At 42.5% G+C, this 20,340-nt stretch overlaps 1 long non-coding RNA gene across 1 annotated transcript in view; it reads left to right on the forward strand.

The window, feature by feature from the left end:
* The window catches only part of LOC139699496 (uncharacterized), an 83,863-nt gene that overhangs the window by 47,996 nt on the left and 15,527 nt on the right, over positions 1 to 20,340 (forward strand). The window contains exon 2 of the long non-coding RNA XR_011703379.1: positions 11,120 to 11,277. This is a non-coding gene — a long non-coding RNA (uncharacterized lncRNA). The remainder of the gene's footprint in view (positions 1 to 11,119; positions 11,278 to 20,340) is intronic.

Below are 20,340 nucleotides of genomic sequence, written 5' to 3' on the forward strand. Positions count from 1 at the left end.
CCACATCCAATTGATCGATAATAAAACAAGTTTCGAGTGCACCGCACGCCGAGCTGTAGTGATAAAATCCCCGGGCAGGGCGCCCCTGATTCGAGGGCTGTGGAACCCGCAGATCGCTCGCCCGGGGGGATAGGGGGTAAGGGGTGCAGATATTCATTTTCTGGCTGCAAACACGACACGTGAATGAGGAGGAGGAGGTGTGGTGGACCACCACCGACTGACTGACTTGACTCTCTCTTTCTTGCCCGCCCGTCGAAGGCGAGTGACGGCCGCCAGCCCACCTCTCCCAGCCGCCTCCGCCGCCAGCGAGTCTTATCGATTGCGGGACGAGCACGTGGAGGAAGGCGTGCGGCCCGCGAAGGGCCGTGAGTGGGGGAGGAGGATCCGCGTGCGTGCGCCAGCCCCTCTCCACCTTTCCCCAACCGACCCGCTTCCCCTCCTCCCCTCCCAGTGATCTTCACGGGTTTGCGCAACCCGCTCGCCCGTCTTCATATTCGGGAGGGGGGAGGTCTCCGAGGGGAAGGGAGAGCGAGCACGTGGAGTCAGCAGAGAGGGGAGGTGGGGGAGCGGATGGAGGGGGTGTGGTAGGAGTGTTGGGGGCGGACGTCGACTCCTACTCGGCGGCTACAACCGCCGGCCGCTTTGGGCGCGTGGCAGGGGGTAAGTCCCCTCCCAGGTGCGGCTACACTACACTACTACATCTATACGATACCCCGCAAGGCGCCACGAGGGCGAGTGGCGGGGGGTATCAGTGCAACAGCCAAACATTCAGCATTATTAGTTTATGCATCGTAGAATTGAACGCATTTAGCTAATGGGCAAAATATCACGGACACACCTCTTTCTGCATCATCCAATAATTTTTGCGCATGCCCGATGATGCAGCACGTTGTAGTACTCCTATGGATGTAATTTTTTTCGAAATTTTGTTCACGATTTTGTATTGGCTGCGTACCGTTCGAGGGAAGAACGTATAATTGAATCTGTCCGTGACGGTGTCCATCTCTCTCTTGAACCTACTAATAAATTCTGGTGCAGTAATAATTCCCTCTGTGCCGTAAGACAACTCATGTGTCCTCTACCTCTCCAAAAAGTCTTTCCAACCCTCATAGAGAATCAAGAGCCCTAAACTAATGCCTCCGGTATACCCGTCACACTGACTACCCTCTTCTTGTAGTAATACCTCTTATAGTGTATCTAGTAGTTAGAGAGTAATTAGAAATAGATAAGTGTAGAACAGGTAGTTTTAAAATGTCATTTTTTCCACGAACGATGAGGGATCAAAATAGCATTGACCGACCGCGGTTGGGTCACGTTCGGGTGTAAATTAGTCTGGTGTGTATTCACCCCCTGCCACACACCCTAGCGGTGGCTTGCGGGGTGCTTAAATAGCTAAATAGCTAAAATAATTTTTCACAAAACAAACGAATTTCCGCTGAACCTTTTCCAATGCCTTGTCTAACGTTTTGTCCCACGGACGGCAAATTGCCTAACCAAAGCGTACCAATACGTATTTTTTACATTTTAATTACGTTTTCCCGCAACTCGTGTTTCCGCAAGTTCCTTCAGTATTGTAGGGGGTTCCGGACATGGACTTTTTTGGTTATATATTTCGGAGACTTATCTTTACTTATCTCTTCTTCCCGAGAGACTAGACCGTAACAGTCGTCGCCTTGATCCGCGGAGAAGCGAGATGCTGCTTCATTGAGGAAGGGGCACAGGAGGTAGAGACCTGCGATCGCCCAGCCCCTTCTTGCATTCGGGAGAAGCCCTGGCGCCCTATTGACACGGTGTGCTTTCGAATCCCCACCCCGAGTCCCACCCCCCCATGGGAGAGGTCACCCCGTCGTCAATCTTGAATCGGAGCTCCAGCACCATCCTCCCCAACACGACCGCGCATTCGTCAGAACTTTCGATCATTGCCACCACAGGAGACCTTCTCGGAACGAAAACTACTGTGTGTTATTTAGCCAGTAAAAATAAGAGTAAATCTACAATTTTTAAAATTCGGAGAATAAAAAAATGTTACCTTATACCTTCCGTACTAATTCAAATTTACAGTTTTCAAAGACCTGCCTAAGCTAGTAAACTGGTGAGAGGTGATGCTTATTTTTATAAATAAATTCGATAAAAATGTATGCGAACCGCGAAACGAAACTTTGAACGATAAACGCCCTTAAGTGTAAGCAGGAATGATTAAAACGACGCACGAGGTAAACTACAAACTCCCTCGGACATTTACGATTCCACGCTCGAGATGACCGAGTGATTCTGAAGCACTAAACACTAAAATAATAAAATATAAACAAAGCAGAGCTATAACACTCATCACTCTACCCTCACCGAATCAAAACAGCCTTCGGGTTGGAATCGAACAGTGGGGAAGGACAATACCAATATAATATTCCTTATAAAATACATTTATTCATCTTCAATAAAAATATTTTCCTTCGAGTATCTGATTGAAGTTCTTTTTCAGTGCTTTTCATAATAAGGGTGTGAGATGCGGAATGAAGACCAATACGAAAAAACGCAAGTATGGAAAAAAATTAAATATACATATTGTCCATACTTGCACACATATATTATCCATACATTCATATATTAGGGAAGTATATGGATAGGTTTGATGATGAAAAGTGACGGAATATGTTAAAGCAGGTGGAAACCGCAACGTATTTGGCGAGTACTATGCAAATACTGGGCATGGCGTCGAGGACAAGAGAATACTTGCGCCAGCGAAAAAGTATTTGCAAATAGGACGGAATAGACGGGAAGGACCCTGAATAAAGACGCAAAATGGAAGACGAGCGAGGGTTTGGATTTGGAGCGCAGCAAGGCCATTTGGCAATCGCCAAACGGCCTCGCTGCGCTCCGTGCAATGGCCTGTCGTGGCGAAGGGGGTTTGATCATCATGTCCGATCGGTGAAAGGAAAGTCGCTAAGATTTCGTCATTCGAGTGTTATTCATCCGCCCACTCGAAAAGCGCGAGTCTTAAACATATTCGTTGACAAAGAAAAATATTCGAGCGACCGTTTTGAATTTGGCATTCGAGCCTTAAGCAAATAAGGCACGTCCCTCGAGTGCTCCATCGCAACAGCAAAGCTCACGGTGACGGCGCCCTCTCTCTCTCAGAATGCAAATACAGAACCAGCTTTTCTACCGGAATATCAACTTATGATTCGCTTTCATTAAACAATTCAATTTTATTTCAGATGCGTTTCATTTTTCAATTGCGACACCAAGGAGCATTCATTGAATCAACCAAAGCGACTAATGAGAGGAGACGTTTCAGCATTTCAACTCCAAAAATAAGGAGCTTAAAAACAAAAACGTAGCGAATACAGACACAAGATTTTATCTTTCATGAGGTGCAGCAATATTATAATAAACAAGTGGATCGAAGAAACGGATAGAAAGCAGTATCAGCAAAGAAAATGAATTAAAAAATCCCAAAGGAGTAGTTAATTATCAAAAAATCATCCGAGTTGTAGGAAAATTACAATCGTCTCTATTTGTTAGAATGAACTCGCACAATGAATTACTTTGCTGCACTGTGCTATAAACAAATTCCCACCTGAGTGGGGTATTATTATATTTCCTATTGTGTAGTCACCGAATGTAAAACACATAGGAGAGCATATTGAAGATACGGGTGAGTGGGCCGTTGATTGCATCTACATAATACCCCGCAAGCCGTCGCAAGGACGTGTAGGAGGGAGTGGTACCTGTAAGTCACCATCCATTCTACACATATTCCCTCTATTTCCTCACGCACCCTGGCACCCTGCGATCCTCCAAAAACCACGTGGAAAAGGGACGGCCGAACACCAATCATGCAACACGCCCACAAATTATAGCAGCTATTCCTATGCCTACAAAAAGAGGACATGGAAATACATTAAATGAGGGCGGGCACACATGCATGATTACATTTTAGCGAGGGCAAAAAATTTATATATTTACCCATGCAATAATACCGGTCCTTGACGCGAAGTTTCCTTGACACGTATTAACGGCAACGTCATTTTAGTTGGCACTGATTTTCGCACCATTTTCAATGACTGCATCAACTGTTCTCGATCCAAAAGTGAAAGGTACTCGTACATGCCGAAATAACCGACCAACAGTAGTAATATGCTATACGTATGCATCCATCATAAGCCTATATCGATAATATTCATTCTGCATTCATTTGATTATCTGTGGGAAGAAGCGTTTCCTAATTGTCGATCGTTTTGTTTTGAAGACTGAATTGATGCACAGGTCTTTCAATTTTTTCCGCATCCAAGACACAGAAGTAGGCTGACTAGGAAACATATCGTCACTGATACTTAGTAGTATCGTTTAGAGTAAAAATATACACGAGGTTTTAAGACACCAATTGAAGAGTATAGGTCATTATTCATTTTTTTAAATTTTCATTGAAAGCAAAAATAAAAGTTCAATATATTCATATGTGCTGCGTATTGGCTTAAAACGTTTCACTTTTAGCATAAATCTCTCCTCTAAAACGGGAAAAATATGCAAATCATTGTCCTAATACTGATTATGATTGTGCTTTCCTTAATATAGCCACGTATTCAAACAATTCAATGAGTAATAAGTACGTGTTGCTATTGTTATTAAAATATATTATTTGTCTTAAATATAAGAGCACGGAAGTTAAAAAAAGAACTATTGGCGTATTTCATATCGGTATTTGAAAGGATTTCATTGCATCGATAATTGTATCAATATTTCTTCGATTCTGTTGCGCATTCCTAAATCAGAGCGATGGCATTTACAACCCACCCGGGTCTTGTGACCTGGTATTAGCTCTTGATCGCATTTGGACGGATGGATTCGAGTCACATTTTTACACGATTAAGCACGTGCGTAGCTTTGAGACCGACAGCTGCGGAAGAAAGGCGGCAGGAGAGGAATTGTGTGATTGTGTGGGTGTGTGAGTGACAGGGCGACTTCTGCGAGATAAGGAGAATTCTAGTGCACCACCTGATGAATATTCGTTGTTGGGTTATGTCCTTGCTGGTGAGTGGACTGGTCTTGTGTGTTCGTCCGTTTGGTGTTCATTCGACTGCCCTTCATATAATGCATCTATTTATGCATAGTTTATATATTTTAACACTTCCTAGTAACAAATCTAACAGACCCTTGAACATGTCATTTGAAAATGTACATAAATCGAGAATTTTCTGAAGCCTTGAGGTTGAAAATAAAATGTAAGTGAAGGTCAAGAATTACCCATGAAAGGAAGAGTTAAACTTGGCGGAAAATTTTCTAATCACCTTTAACCGCAATAACCGGGCGATTTCCCCTTTTTATTTTGGTAACTAATGCCAACTGATATAAAAAAAATCAGAAACTCCACGAATTTCCTTCCTAACGTTTTCTTCCAATGAATTTCTTACAACCACCCTCACGTTCTGTACCTAATGTCAAAAGGTCGCCAAAGTGATGTAATGAAACTTTTGATGGTATCGGGGGATTAAAATGATAAAACAAGGGTAGTTGAACATACTCGGAGAGAAAATTCATCAGTACTGAAATGGGAGTCAAATTATGATAAAATGCTCATCCTATACCCCAGAATTAGGCCGCTTAGTAATACATGTTAATGCCTATTATTTTCTCGTACAGCATTTGTTCTATTATGAAATAACAATTGGTCGATTAAGTGAAATTGGAAGTCAAATTTTTAAAATTGAATTTACGAACCCTGTATATAGTGCCTCGCATATTTGTGCCTCGTAACAAGTGATACTTGGTTATTGTGGCTTAACTCTCAAACTTCATCAAAGTCACGCACCTACGTAGGAAAAGCTTGAAAAGAAATCGTAGCCAAAGCATTCAAGCCAAATTTTCCACGTCATGGAATACTATCACATGTTCACACGTATCGTGTTATCAATTCCAACTCCCGATTCAAATTAATTTTATTTTAAAGCTTTGATAAGACATGGGTTTCGATTAAACATAAGTATTGCCAAACTCGCAATATCATCGTTCGAAAGTAATGGCAGAATCGAGCGCGAAAATCGTATAAAAAACTCGATCAAGAAATGATTCCAACGCGTAAAATTACTTTACCTCTACTGCAATTATGTGACCCATCTTAATCAATTCGGAACATATTGACACCGAGGCAGTCAATGATGCTGAGTCTCTTAAATGACGGACAGCTGATTTATCTTCGGAGTTATTTAAGCCTAGGCGTTCAACGATGAGGCAATGGAAATCCCAAACACAGTAGAGGAAGGTGGAGAAATATTTTTTTTATGATAATAGAAAAAATTAAGCAATAGTTTAGAGGGGGACCAAATATACGCTTGAAAAAAATCATCCTTAAATTAGGTCCGTGGACGTAAAATCGAGAAAACTGCTCAGCCAAGATGAGAGCCGGCCAAGGTCAGGTCGTGTGACGCATAAGAGGATAAAAGGGACAAGCAAAGTTATTTCGTACGTCAAATCGTAAAAAGGACCCGCTCCTAGGATACCAAAAAAAATTAGTATCATCATCGTTAAATTAACAAACAAAATTAATTCATCCTCTTAAACTTAACAGTTTCAGGCTTAACCAGGTGGAATTCCTTCATGATGAGGGTAGAGAAAAAAATACTGCTTTTATTTCATTTTTTTTAATAATCCTCTTAATTCGGAAAACAAATGAAGCATATACGAGGGTCATCCGGAAAGTAGTACCCGTTCGTGAAATAAAGACACAAAAGTAAATATTAACAAACATAAAAAATTTTATTTGAAAGAGGATACTTTAAACTACTTCTCAACATAATCTCCAAGCAAATTAAGGCATTTGTCATAACGTGTGACAAGTTTCTGTATTCCTGCTGCATAGTCCTTCGCCGCCAGCTCATTGAGATACGCGAGGGACCCATCTTGCACAAATTTTTGCATAATGCAGATGGTGTTTAACAATTTCATGAACAATTGTTCGAGAAACATTGGGAAAATGCTCACAGATGTCATCAATTGTGACGCGCCGATCGTTCCTCACGAATTCGTCAACTGAGCTCACCAGTTGGTCTGTAATGACAGACGGTCTCTCCGAACGCTCATCGTCGTGTGTGTTCCCCCTCCCCATGTTGAAGTTGCGACACCACCGCCGAACAGACGACTCGTCCATTACATTGTCTCCATACACCTCCTTTAATTGGCGATGAATATCACATGGGCGAACGTTTCTTGCATTGAGGAATTTAATCACTGCCCTCACTTCACAACTGGCGGCGTTCTCAATTTTTTTAAACATTGTAAACAATCACAGAAACAACACAGGCAATGCTAGCGTCACGCAACTTGGCTCAGAGAAGGCAGACAAGCCACTGAAGCTATCTGACCTCGTCCAGCGGCTACTCGCGTCGTCAGCACTTCATGCGGCACGAACGGGTACTACTTTCCGGATGACCCTCGTGTGTGTATGTATATATATATATATATATATATATTTCCGAAAAAGGTGAAGGCTACATCATGTGAGGACTACAGGACAATTAGTTTGATATCCCACGCAGCTAAAGTTGTTCTCAGGATCATAAACAAAAGGATAGAGAGTAGAGCAAATAATTACTTAGGGGATGGCCAGTTTGGGTTTAGGAAGGGGAGAGATACGCGTGATGCCACTGCAGTAATGAGATTATTAATCGAGAGGAATATAGAACACAACCAGGAGGTATTTGCCTGTTTCGTAGATTTCGAAAAAGCGTTTGATAGAGTGAATTGGGAAAAACTAATGAGTATATTGCAGAAAATAGGAAGGGATTGGAGTGAAAGGAGGCTAATCCGCAACTTGTACATATCTCAGACTGCTCAGGTGCGGGTGGGGAACGGGGAGTCCGGATGGGTAGCGTTAGGAAGAGGTGTAAGGCAGGGTTGCCCATTATCATCGTTGCTGTTCAACCTGTATGCAGAGGAAATGATTAAAGAGGCATGGGAAGAACTGGAGATAGGAATGAAAGTGGGCGGGGAATTCGTAAAATCAGTTAGGTTTGCTGATGACCAAGCTTTAGTTTGTCAGTCAGCCAAGGGACTGCAAGCATTGCTGAGTGAATTGGAAATTCAGTGCGATAGGTATGGGATGAGAATCAATATTAATAAAACAAAGGTTATGCGATTCTCTAGAAAGTAAAAGGCTAAGCTAAACATTAAAATAGGAGAGCAAAAACTAGGGCAGGTAGAACAGCTTACGTATCTCGGAAGATTTTTGGATCAACACGGTCAAAGTAGTAGGGACGTAAGGAGAAGAATTGCGCTAGGCAAATAGACTTTCATAAGGAGGAGGGAGTTGATGAGGGGGACGTTGAGTAAGGATATTTAGAAAAAACTCGTAAAGACTTTGATATGGAGCGTAGCTAGGTACGGCGCCGAAACGTGGTCATTGAAGCAGGAGGATAGACGTAGACTGGAGGCTTTTGAAATGTGGGTGTGGAGGAGAATGGAGAAGGTGAATTGGACAGAGAAGAAAACAGATGAGGAAGTACTTGGTATGGTGGGCGAAGAGAGGGGTTTGTTGGGAGAAATCCTATGGAGGCAGGAAAAGTGGGTGAAGGGGGTATTGAACGGCAGTGGAATGTTGAAGACTGTAATGGAGGGGAGAATGTTAGGCAAACGAGGAAAGGGATGGAAGAGGATAGGGATGTTGGATGGGATTAAGGGAGGAAGAAAGTACTCGGAGATGAAGAGGGACCTCATATAGAGTAGGATGCTGGATTTTGTGTTTTGTTAGGAGTCACAAAATGTTTTCTTTAGTAGCTGTGTCCATCCAAAAACCTACCTTAACCGGTAGATTACCTAATAATAATAATAATTTAACTCACCATGCACACAAATATATACGGGGAATATGTGGGAAAGATAAAAAAATTAGAATTTATTATAATAGTACTGGGTAAATGTGATGAAAATATAAAAACGATATTTTAATGTTATATTTTATTGGTTAGGCCTCATGCAGAACATGCTGCTAGTACATGGGAACTTCATGAAGTTGGATTGATTGCCGAGTTGGATCGCGTGCAGTGTAGAGGAGCCAGATTTCTAAAACGTTGTCATGTCCAACTGACTAGCGTATGAAAAGTATTAGAGGAGCTAGGCTGGCAATCACTCAGGGGGCGAAGGTTTATTTACAGATTGAATCTCTTGCTTAAATTGGAACGATGCCTCTTTAGCAATCATGTAGAAATGTATTATTAGCCCTTTAGTACTACGGTAGAAGAGATCATGTCAATATAATTAGAGAGATTAAGTGTAGAACAGATAGAGTTAGGATGTCACTTTTTCCAAGAACGATAAAGGATCATAATTACAGTGTTAGACCGCGGTAGGATCATGTTCTGGTATGTATTCACCCCCTGCCACACACCCGATTGGTATCTTGCTAAAAAAAACTACTAGCACTAACTAAAAAATAATAATTACTAATGCAACAATTTCAGAGTGTAAAAATCATTCGCCTTTACTGGGATTCGAACCCAGATCCCTCAATATCCGTTCGAGTGCTTTAGCCTTTTAAGCTACCGAGGCGTCCTCTTAAACCCTGAAATTTTGGGGCTTTTTAAAGGAACAAGATGTGTTACGAAATACCGTACATACAATGTCACAGGCATTCGTAGTCGTGCGCGAGGCGCCACAGTCCACGAGGTTAAAGCCAACTTTAAACACTTATGGTGTTTTCACTTTGACAAATTCCTGGGAAACTGGGATACTCGGTAGCTTAAGTGGCTAAAGCACTCGACCGGATATTGAGGGATCTGGGTTCGAATCCCAGTCAAGGCGAATGATTTTTACACTCTGAAATTCTTGCATTGAAATGCACATTAGCGGATGACTCCGTTAAAAGTTACTGTTGCGGCATCTCCCGCAGTTTCTTTGGAATTTGTCAAAGTGAAAACACCATAAGTGTTTAAAGTTGGCTTTAACCTCGTGGACTGTGGCGCCTCGCGCACGACTACGAATGCCTGTGACATTGTATGTACGGTATTTCGTCATAACATCTAGTTCCTTTAAAAAGCCCCAAAATTTCAGGGTTTAAGAGGACGCCTCGGTAGCTTAAGTGGCTAAAGCACTCGACCGGATATTGAGGGATCTGGGTTCGAATCCCAGTCAAGGCGAATGATTTTTACCCTCTGAAATTCTTGCATTGAAATGCACATTAGCGGATGACTCCGTTAAAAGTTACTGTTGCGGCATCTCCTGCAGTTTCTTTGGAATAATTACTAAAACATACTAGCACTTTTTTGATAGGTACGAGATGTACACCCAAAAAATCAGAAAAAAGACGCCTTCTAAAGAAATTTTTGTGCTACCAAACTCCTTCTTCATCTGCATGAAGAGGAGTGACCCAAATGGTAGTAATAATTGCCACCCAGTTTCATCCATCGTTCACCGGAAAGCTTTGCGGCGAAGAAAGGCTCGAGGTTATTGGAGCAGCCAGTTTCTCCCCCTTTGCCGCCAAAATATTTTCCTGGGAAATCCAATAACCGTATAGTCTCGAATAGCTGGGGTTGGGGGTGGGTGAACCTAAGGGGTTAGCATCCGGAATCGGACCCGGGACATTCGGGCCAGAGTTGATTAGAACATTTGGCTGTGAATCGGTGTTAATCGAAAATACAGGTTCCTAAATCAGTATGAGTGAGGGCTTGCTCAGTTGGGTGATTATTCTCTCTCCACTTCGCGACTTGGGCGGATCAGTAGAGCATTCCACAACCAGTGAAGTGGAGGAAGAAGGCCCGGGATTTCACAGCGGCGGGTGTGTCTGGTTACGGAGGCGAAGTGCAGGTTTTTAAGTCTCATTACGCGTGCACCGATTCGCTCTCCGCCACCTCCTCCGGGCACCCTCCCGCACACAACCCCGAACGAGAGAGGACTCCTTCACGTGGGAGTAGTCGTAATCCCACCCTCCCGACCGTAATTCCACCCTACCCCCCAACTGTCGCGTGCCCTCCCTCGCGAGGGGGGTTGGCAGGGGAAAGGGAGGGGACGGATGGACTGACTCGCAGACACCCCCCCCCCGCCTCCTCCGTCTCACTCGCCGTGTCTCGCTCTTCGTCGACCTTCCTGCCTCGCCAACTCAGTGCACTCATTGCCTCCTCCTCCGTTACAGACGGCGACCCAGCGTCGCTCCGAGGCACCGTGCTCATGTCGGCGCCGGCGCCAGCCGACGTCTCCGGCGCCCAGCCCGACGGCCGACGGGATCCCAAGAGTCCAGCCGATGGCGATAGTGGTGGACCCGCCGCCACCCCTGCCCTCCTCATGCGAAAGGTAAGAGGTGCCCCCACGCGCTCCCACCCATTGCATTACATCCCCTCACCCTTCGTTTGCCCTTCGCTTTCCTGAGGCCAAAGGTCAGCGCGCACTTGACCTCTCGTCGCCTCCTCCAAAATTAGGATAACGTATATCACTTGATTCAGGCAATTTTGTCTCCGGGTCGAATGACTCCTGAGATATTCTGGAAACTTCGCCAAAGCATCTCTAAATATAGATTTATCACTGAGGATTTTGTATAATAACTGCGCTTTTCGCATTTCCTCGTAATTCGTCCCCCAAAGCAGTTTTGATAGCATATGATCTTCTGGACTTGGTATCTTTAATATTTTTTTAAAATTTTAAATGAGAAAAGTAACTCAGTCGCCTCCCGAGATACGCCGGTGTCTGGATCTCTCGAATGCTCAAATGTTCGCTGAAAATTCATCAAAAACTCTCTCAAGTCAAATTTTACTCCACAGGCAGGAGAGAATGCAGAAAGAATAGGAACGGTAAGTACTCGGAAAAATGGTTAAGAACTCAAGTGATACTGGTGAGATGATGAGGAAGACGGAAGGAAATGAGGGCAAGGACATAGGGCGAAACGTTCATTAGAGAGATCGACCAACAACGGAATTAAGATGAGACGCTAATAATGTGAAAGAAACGAAATGTTGAGGTGAGTGTAAGGATATGGAGGCATTTCAGGGGCGGAGAAAGTGCCACCGTAATGTCAATGCACTGCCAGTGAGGCAATTTTCAGTCCATTACGACTTGTGTGCACCACTTGAATGGCTACCCGCTGGTGCGCATCATAGAGTTTAGACGGCCAGCTGATTCCAATGAACTGAAACAAATATCATCTGCATTTTCATACAATATGATGAGTTGGGAAGCAATTGAAGCCATGTTTTCATTACTACGTTACGTCGAATCACGTTCACGAGCATTCGACGCACATGATGTTTATTCCGCGTGACAAAGAAATAATCTCTGGTAAAAAAAAAATAATTTCACGCATTTAATTGTTCCGCTTTTACGGGTAAATTTCATTTTATCTCTTCGTTTCGTAGGTTTAATGTGAGAAGGAAATACTCACGGGATGTAATTCAGTCAGATGGGATTTGCTTAGTAAAATTAGAGTTAAAATACATTTTACATGAATTTTCCGACGTAAATTTTATCTTTCAAGTATCTGCGCCTCGAAAAAAAGATAGAATTGTAGAAATCGTGTTGATTCGGCGGGGATACCACTGGAAATTGCTACGTAAGTTTGCCGAAAAAAATGTAACGCATTAAAAATATTTGCAATTTACATAGCGATTACATTTCAAAAAACCCAACCCCAAATTTTTCTCACCGCTAACATACCTATGGCTACTTTTATATTTTATTAATTCCTATTCCAACAGATATTATCCACGTCACGGAATGCAAACAAACGGGAAATAATCCGTAAATATTTTGCCTTTAACGGACTCGTATTTATACCTGTAGTGTACGCTTTATAAACATTTCGAGTGCACTTTTAGGCTCCACACCATTAGTCCTGTGATGGGCAGAACTATGTAAAAACTCGACAATGGGCGAATATACGTGAACACTGGAATTTTTCATGCATCAAACTAGGGACACCAAGGCCTAAAGTGTATCATTTTTGACGTTTCTCCACCTGACTTTTTTCCGACCCAGGGTGTTACATAGCTCTGTCCGTATCTGGAATTTCCTGTATCGAGGGATTCTTTTTTATTTTTAGTACGCTACAAGCCAACGCTAGGGTGTGTGGCAGAGGGTGAATACACATCAGACTAATTTTGATCCGAATATGACCCTACCGTGGTCGGACAATGGTTATTCTGATCCATTATCGTTCGTGGGAAAAATGACATTTTAAATCTATCTTTTCTACACTTTCAAGTTCGATCTTTTTGGAACACAAAATCACTCGGTCACAAATAAAGAGGGTGGTTTCAGATTTTATGCGAACATTTGTCGAAAAAAGTTGGAAATGGCAGAAACTCATGTTATCCGTACGGATCATGTTATTCGTACGGAAAGGTTTCTCTTTTCATGATTAGTGACTGCTACGGCTTGTAATCCGCATTGACAATGATCCTCAAGCCCTCGTCTTCTCACTATAATTGAATTCATACCTATCCAAGCATAGATTTATCATAAAAATGCAATTGAATAAGAATAATTACGCATTTTTATAGAGAATCACGATAAAATGGTTATTATCAGGAAACTACCAGAAATATTGAAGCAATAGAAAACATTCAAAAGCCAAAACCTGCTTCAAACATTCGTATCCATCGTACCCCTACAGACTTCGACACCTACGCATATCAATGTCATCCTATCTAACCGACCTACCACCTATTTGCCCTGGAGACACCCAGTATCAATCTAATTGTTAAATTATCGTGCCCAAAGGCCTTGTTGCCGGGCAGGGGGTTTGATAGTTCACCGACTCAGCAGAGGGATCCGGGTTCAAATCCTGACCAGTTCCTTTGCACAAGCCATTCTCTAAATCCTTGCGGAGTGACTGTGTGGTTGCTGCAACGTAGTGGTAGACCGAGGGTGGCACGGGTAAAAGAACTCCCCTTCTTAGCAGTGCTCTCTTAACTTGTGTACTTCACGTGATTTGCCGATTAGCACGAGATGAACTCTTCCGTCAACGGTTGAAACAAATTCCGGGTTGGTTAATTGCTGTCGTTTTATTTCTTGCGTAGGAGAAGAAATCATTTCGATTTCCGAGGGACAGAAAAAATATATAATTTCACAAATGTGAACCCCCTAAATGATACTAAGCAAAACTAGGATAAAGAAATGCGATGCCGTTGCAGGAGGTCTTCGCTAGCAGACACTTGACTCTGCTCGTGGTCGTCCATCAAGACCTTCGGGGCGGGTTTAGCGCATATCTTTCGCATCGCCAAATTTTTAAGCGATAATGGTGTGCACGGTTAGCTCATCAATGTCAGTACGATCTGCGATCATGCGCACACTTAACCGACGGTCTGATTTAAGCACTGCACGCACATGTCAGGAAAAAATTGTTACCGATACTTTTTATACAAACCTGGTACGTATATTCAGCTAGGATAACTAATTTAATAATGTCTTCGTTTGATGCAGAATCTTTATATTATTTGGTGGTCTACCGTATAAGATAGGTTTTGGGTAGATACATGCTAACACCCCTACATTTCTTAACCTCACCCAAGGACACCCTGACCCCTTAATACGGTAAACTCTTCTTCAATTTCACATACATTCTAATTCCATTCATTCCGTGCAACATGCCTATCCTTTTCCTATTTCGACCTCGCTAGCCTAACGTTCTCCCCTCTGTCTTTATCTTCAACATCTTTCCTGGCTACTTTGGATTTCACCCAAAAATCCTCTCTCCTCCTCTCTTACCATACTTAGCACTTAATCATTTGTTTTCCTTTCCGTTCTTTTCACTTTTCCATCCTTCTCCACTCCCACATATCAAAAAACGTCATATCTACGCCTATCGCATTTCTTCCGCGATCAAGTGTCCGTGTCGTACAAAACCACGCTCCATATATAAGATTTCACTGATATTTTCTCAACATCCTTACTCAAAGTTCTTCTCATCTACTTACTCTTCCTTGTGACACCTTGTCTAATGTCTAATGCAATTATTCTTCATCATCTTCTTCTTATGTCCATTGTTCTTACTTCTCCAGGTGGAAGTGTTTTCCACTATCATTCTATGCTTATGGTTTTAAATTTTGGTATATAGAAAATTTCACTTAAACCTAGTTAGTGTCGCAATAATCATACAAGAAGAAAGAAACGTGTCGGCCACTATATTTCAAATGCACGGATTTGGTCAGTACAACTTAATAGCATATAAAGCTCCTCCAGAGTCACTGTATAATGATTATATGAAAAACTGATCGCACATTAATAAAGATAAACTAATTACACAAATATTTGCATGACCTCCACCAATATTCTTGATTGTATTAGACCAAAAAAAATATGTATTTGATCAAATTTAGGCCGTAGAACCCTATATTAATGTTATTTTATGGAGAAAAAAATAATATCCACAAATAACACTGTGGGCAAGGGACAATTAAGTGGATCTATCCGAGTTATTATTGCTTTGGGGAAGTGAATACATACGGCCTTTGTCCACTGTGTAAAAAGACCAGGGGTCAATACCAATTTTTTCGGTAGTCAAACGGCATTCTAATTTCACAATGAATCCTCTAAAATATAATTGTCGTTACGCTCGGTGTTAGAATACACTTTTACACTCACTCCGTCAGTTGAAAACCATCGATGATATCAGTCAGTATATGCAAAATCTGAGATATTAAATATAGGGATATTTTTGAATTCATGTTACGAGTATAATCAATACCAAGAAATAGATGTGTTTTGGTGGACTCTTCTTGGCATGCGTCTTATCTTGAAACTTCGATAAAAAATTTTGGATCTGAAGAGAGAACTCATCGATGTTTGAGAGTGTAAAGCAAATCTACAATGAAAATCACTGCTAATCACGCAGTCAACCTCCGAAACAATTTAACGAAAAGTAGATTACCACAAAACTATGATAAAGCCCTTTAGCGCATTGTAAAATGATTGAAGCCCAAGACACAAAAAAAACAATGAGAGAAATTAATTCAACATAATTTTCATTTTCAACAATAAAGGAGTCTCCTTCAAGATGTTTTTTTACGATAGCAATGCCTATCCAAATAATTAAAACAGTACCTATGACTGAAAATGCACTTCGGAAAACTAAGCCTAGCCAAAAGCAAGGAAAAGTGAGATCAATATTGTCTTGTTAGGATAAATTTAGAATCTACAAAAAGATGTCCAATATAAGCAAAAATAATATTTCTCTCTCTAAATATTGCTCCGAAGAAAAATAATTTCAATGCAGATCCCTTGAGTACCATGTTCCTACAGGGTTCGTCCGGAAAATAAGTGTACTGACTCCTGGGCTGGGCGCGCCGCTCCAGGCGCGCCCAGCACCGCTCTGACAGGCTGCGATTGGAGGGGGGTATGTTGGCAAGCGACGCTGAAAAAGGCAGTCGGCTCTGAGCTGTAATGTAGTGAGGAGCTCTGTTAACGCGAACCTCCACGCTCGACCCACGTCACGCAACGCGATGCCGAAGTTTTTGGAGCAGCGTTATTCCATCAAATTTGCGGTAAAGCTTGGGAAATCGTCTACCGAAGCTGTCGGTATGATTAACCAGGCTTACGGGGAGTCAGCCATGTCCAGAAACATGATCTTTCGGTGGCACAAGATGTTCGTGGAGGGCAGAGAAGAGGTCGACGACGAGTCTTCGAGAGGTTCCCAATGATGCCTTCGCGGCAGCGTTCCAGGAATGGGAACGCCGCTGGAACAAGTGTATCGACTCACAAGGGTCCTATTTTGAGGAATATTAGCTTAAGATATGTAAAAGTGTAATAAATTTTTTTTCCTGAGCTCAGTACACTTATTTTCCGGACGAACCCTGTATATAGTGCCTCGCATATTTGTGCCTCGTAACAAGTGATACTTGGTTATTGTGGCTTAACTCTCAAACTTCATCAAAGTCACGCACCTACGTAGGAAAAGCTTGAAAAGAAATCGTAGCCAAAGCATTCAAGCCAAATTTTCCACGTCATGGAATACTATCACATGTTCACACGTATCGTGTTATCAATTCCAACTCCCGATTCAAATTAATTTTATTTTAAAGCTTTGATAAGACATGGGTTTCGATTAAACATAAGTATTGCCAAACTCGCAATATCATCGTTCGAAAGTAATGGCAGAATCGAGCGCGAAAATCGTATAAAAAACTCGATCAAGAAATGATTCCAACGCGTAAAATTACTTTACCTCTACTGCAATTATGTGACCCATCTTAATCAATTCGGAACATATTGACACCGAGGCAGTCAATGATGCTGAGTCTCTTAAATGACGGACAGCTGATTTATCTTCGGAGTTATTTAAGCCTAGGCGTTCAACGATGAGGCAATGGAAATCCCAAACACAGTAGAGGAAGGTGGAGAAATATTTTTTTTATGATAATAGAAAAAATTAAGCAATAGTTTAGAGGGGGACCAAATATACGCTTGAAAAAAATCATCCTTAAATTAGGTCCGTGGACGTAAAATCGAGAAAACTGCTCAGCCAAGATGAGAGCCGGCCAAGGTCAGGTCGTGTGACGCATAAGAGGATAAAAGGGACAAGCAAAGTTATTTCGTACGTCAAATCGTAAAAAGGACCCGCTCCTAGGATACCAAAAAAAATTAGTATCATCATCGTTAAATTAACAAACAAAATTAATTCATCCTCTTAAACTTAACAGTTTCAGGCTTAACCAGGTGGAATTCCTTCATGATGAGGGTAGAGAAAAAAATACTGCTTTTATTTCATTTTTTTTAATAATCCTCTTAATTCGGAAAACAAATGAAGCATATACGAGGGTCATCCGGAAAGTAGTACCCGTTCGTGAAATAAAGACACAAAAGTAAATATTAACAAACATAAAAAATTTTATTTGAAAGAGGATACTTTAAACTACTTCTCAACATAATCTCCAAGCAAATTAAGGCATTTGTCATAACGTGTGACAAGTTTCTGTATTCCTGCTGCATAGTCCTTCGCCGCCAGCTCATTGAGATACGCGAGGGACCCATCTTGCACAAATTTTTGCATAATGCAGATGGTGTTTAACAATTTCATGAACAATTGTTCGAGAAACATTGGGAAAATGCTCACAGATGTCATCAATTGTGACGCGCCGATCGTTCCTCACGAATTCGTCAACTGAGCTCACCAGTTGGTCTGTAATGACAGACGGTCTCTCCGAACGCTCATCGTCGTGTGTGTTCCCCCTCCCCATGTTGAAGTTGCGACACCACCGCCGAACAGACGACTCGTCCATTACATTGTCTCCATACACCTCCTTTAATTGGCGATGAATATCACATGGGCGAACGTTTCTTGCATTGAGGAATTTAATCACTGCCCTCACTTCACAACTGGCGGCGTTCTCAATTTTTTTAAACATTGTAAACAATCACAGAAACAACACAGGCAATGCTAGCGTCACGCAACTTGGCTCAGAGAAGGCAGACAAGCCACTGAAGCTATCTGACCTCGTCCAGCGGCTACTCGCGTCGTCAGCACTTCATGCGGCACGAACGGGTACTACTTTCCGGATGACCCTCGTATATTCAAGAAGTTTGGCAAACTCCCCGTTCGATTAGATACCTAATTAAATTGTATATATTTAATTTTTTAAGAATTAAATTGTCAACATAAAGTTTTCGAATGTTGGGCCGTTTGTTCTATTAATTTAATCTTGCAAGTGTCATGAGAAGATGTCAGCACACGGTGTTATCGGCGCAGGATCAAGATGTTATAAGAAGCGCTGTTCACAACTTTGTTATTCTCAACTTTAAGTTTTGTTGAAGCATATAATAAGGTGTAAGAAAATGAAGTTTATGAATTAATCTCAACAATTTGGGCAGTAAAGCATAGCCTGCGACTGCGCGATGAGTAAGGGAGAGGTTTTATTTCTCTCTGCTGAGATCACAGCTTGAATCGCACCTCCAAACGTTTAACTCAAAGCCGGAGAGCTCTTTGTTAATAGAATTCGATTAAATTCCTTGGAAAATTCTCCCAATCGACCACAAAATACATCCTGTATCAACCAAGAAGCGTGACACTGCGAGGACTACGAAGGGGCTCCCTTCACAGTGGAGCATCTCCGGAAGGAATGAACAGTATTTGCTGAATTTGCATCGCAGGGCACTCGAGTTCGCCTGGGTGATTTGAAGAGGGATTATTAAGCGACTACGAAGCATTAAACTGACAGATCCGGACACCCCTATAGCGAGGAAAAAAACACGCAAGAGATACGGTCCCGATCACCAGAATGCGGTTTTCAATCCTCGTTCCCTCACCATCCGCGATCGCGAGAGGGAGGTTGGCGGGAGGAAGGAGCACCAAGACCCGCTCCGAGCTTAAAAAGCGTCCCCCACAGCACGTCAATTTAGGAAGCACACCCTCTCTGGGGAAAGCAACGCGCGACGCAGCCGGCAAATCGATGATTTCAACCCTCCACCCCCACCCGAATGCACCCCAAATACCTGTCCCATAGTATTTCAAATGCCCAGACGATGGGAGGGGGGGAATGCGCTCCGAGGAGGAGCCTCAATCCGGAGGCGGCGGCGCCCCCGGCGGTCGTGTCCCTCCCTCGCCCCTCAAGAGGCAATCTTGGCGCATTTACTCCGAGAGACATAAGCGAAATTAGCAGGGTCCGAGCAGTCTCTCTCCCGCGACCACCCATCTGAGGTCGCCGCTTTTACTTTCGATGTCACAGGTGGTGATGACAGAGCGAACTTCGGTCAAAGCCCTGCGTCACTGTCAAAAACATTAATAAGGACACTTTAGTGGTTTGGGGTGAAGCTCCCGGGATAAAAATACGACTTTCATTGACGTTGCGAATGTCCACATCAAATAGGGTCATCATTAATAAGAGTTACACCTGGTCGTCCGTAGTGTGATTGATTTATGGCACTACCTATATTCTTGAAAGATAATTTATTATATATGATCAAATTTATGCGCATTGCAACACTTGTTTGTAAGTCACAGTTGCTAAAGATGTACCAAGTGCTTGGGAAGACAGCAGTATTCATTAATACTACAAATCATTTGTATATCATATTTTATTACTATATGTTGCCAGTGGACATCATAAAAATATACTCAATGATTCCCCGACAGCTAATAAACAACGGGACCCGTTTCTCAAAGGAAAAGGTCAGTTTACAAGTCCTTGTAATTTGCATGCACGGAGTTTCTCGATGGTAGCAAACGGTGTAAGTACTTGCCAGCATTACACAATGCGCGAGGGGGGCCGTTGGTAGGAGGGTAAGGCATTGGATTGATAACCTGAAAGTCCATGTTTCGATTCTCTTTAATATAAAATTTTGGGGATCGGGATGGTGCGGTGGCTAACGTCATGGCTTCCCATCGGGAGGGCCCGGGTACGAATCCCGGAGACGACAGATATTTTTCAGTGG

The sequence above is a fragment of the Hetaerina americana genome, unplaced genomic scaffold (genome assembly GCF_022747635.1).
Source record: "Hetaerina americana unplaced genomic scaffold, ioHetAmer1.1.p SCAF_10, whole genome shotgun sequence".
NCBI classification, from domain to species: domain Eukaryota; kingdom Metazoa; phylum Arthropoda; class Insecta; order Odonata; family Calopterygidae; genus Hetaerina; species Hetaerina americana.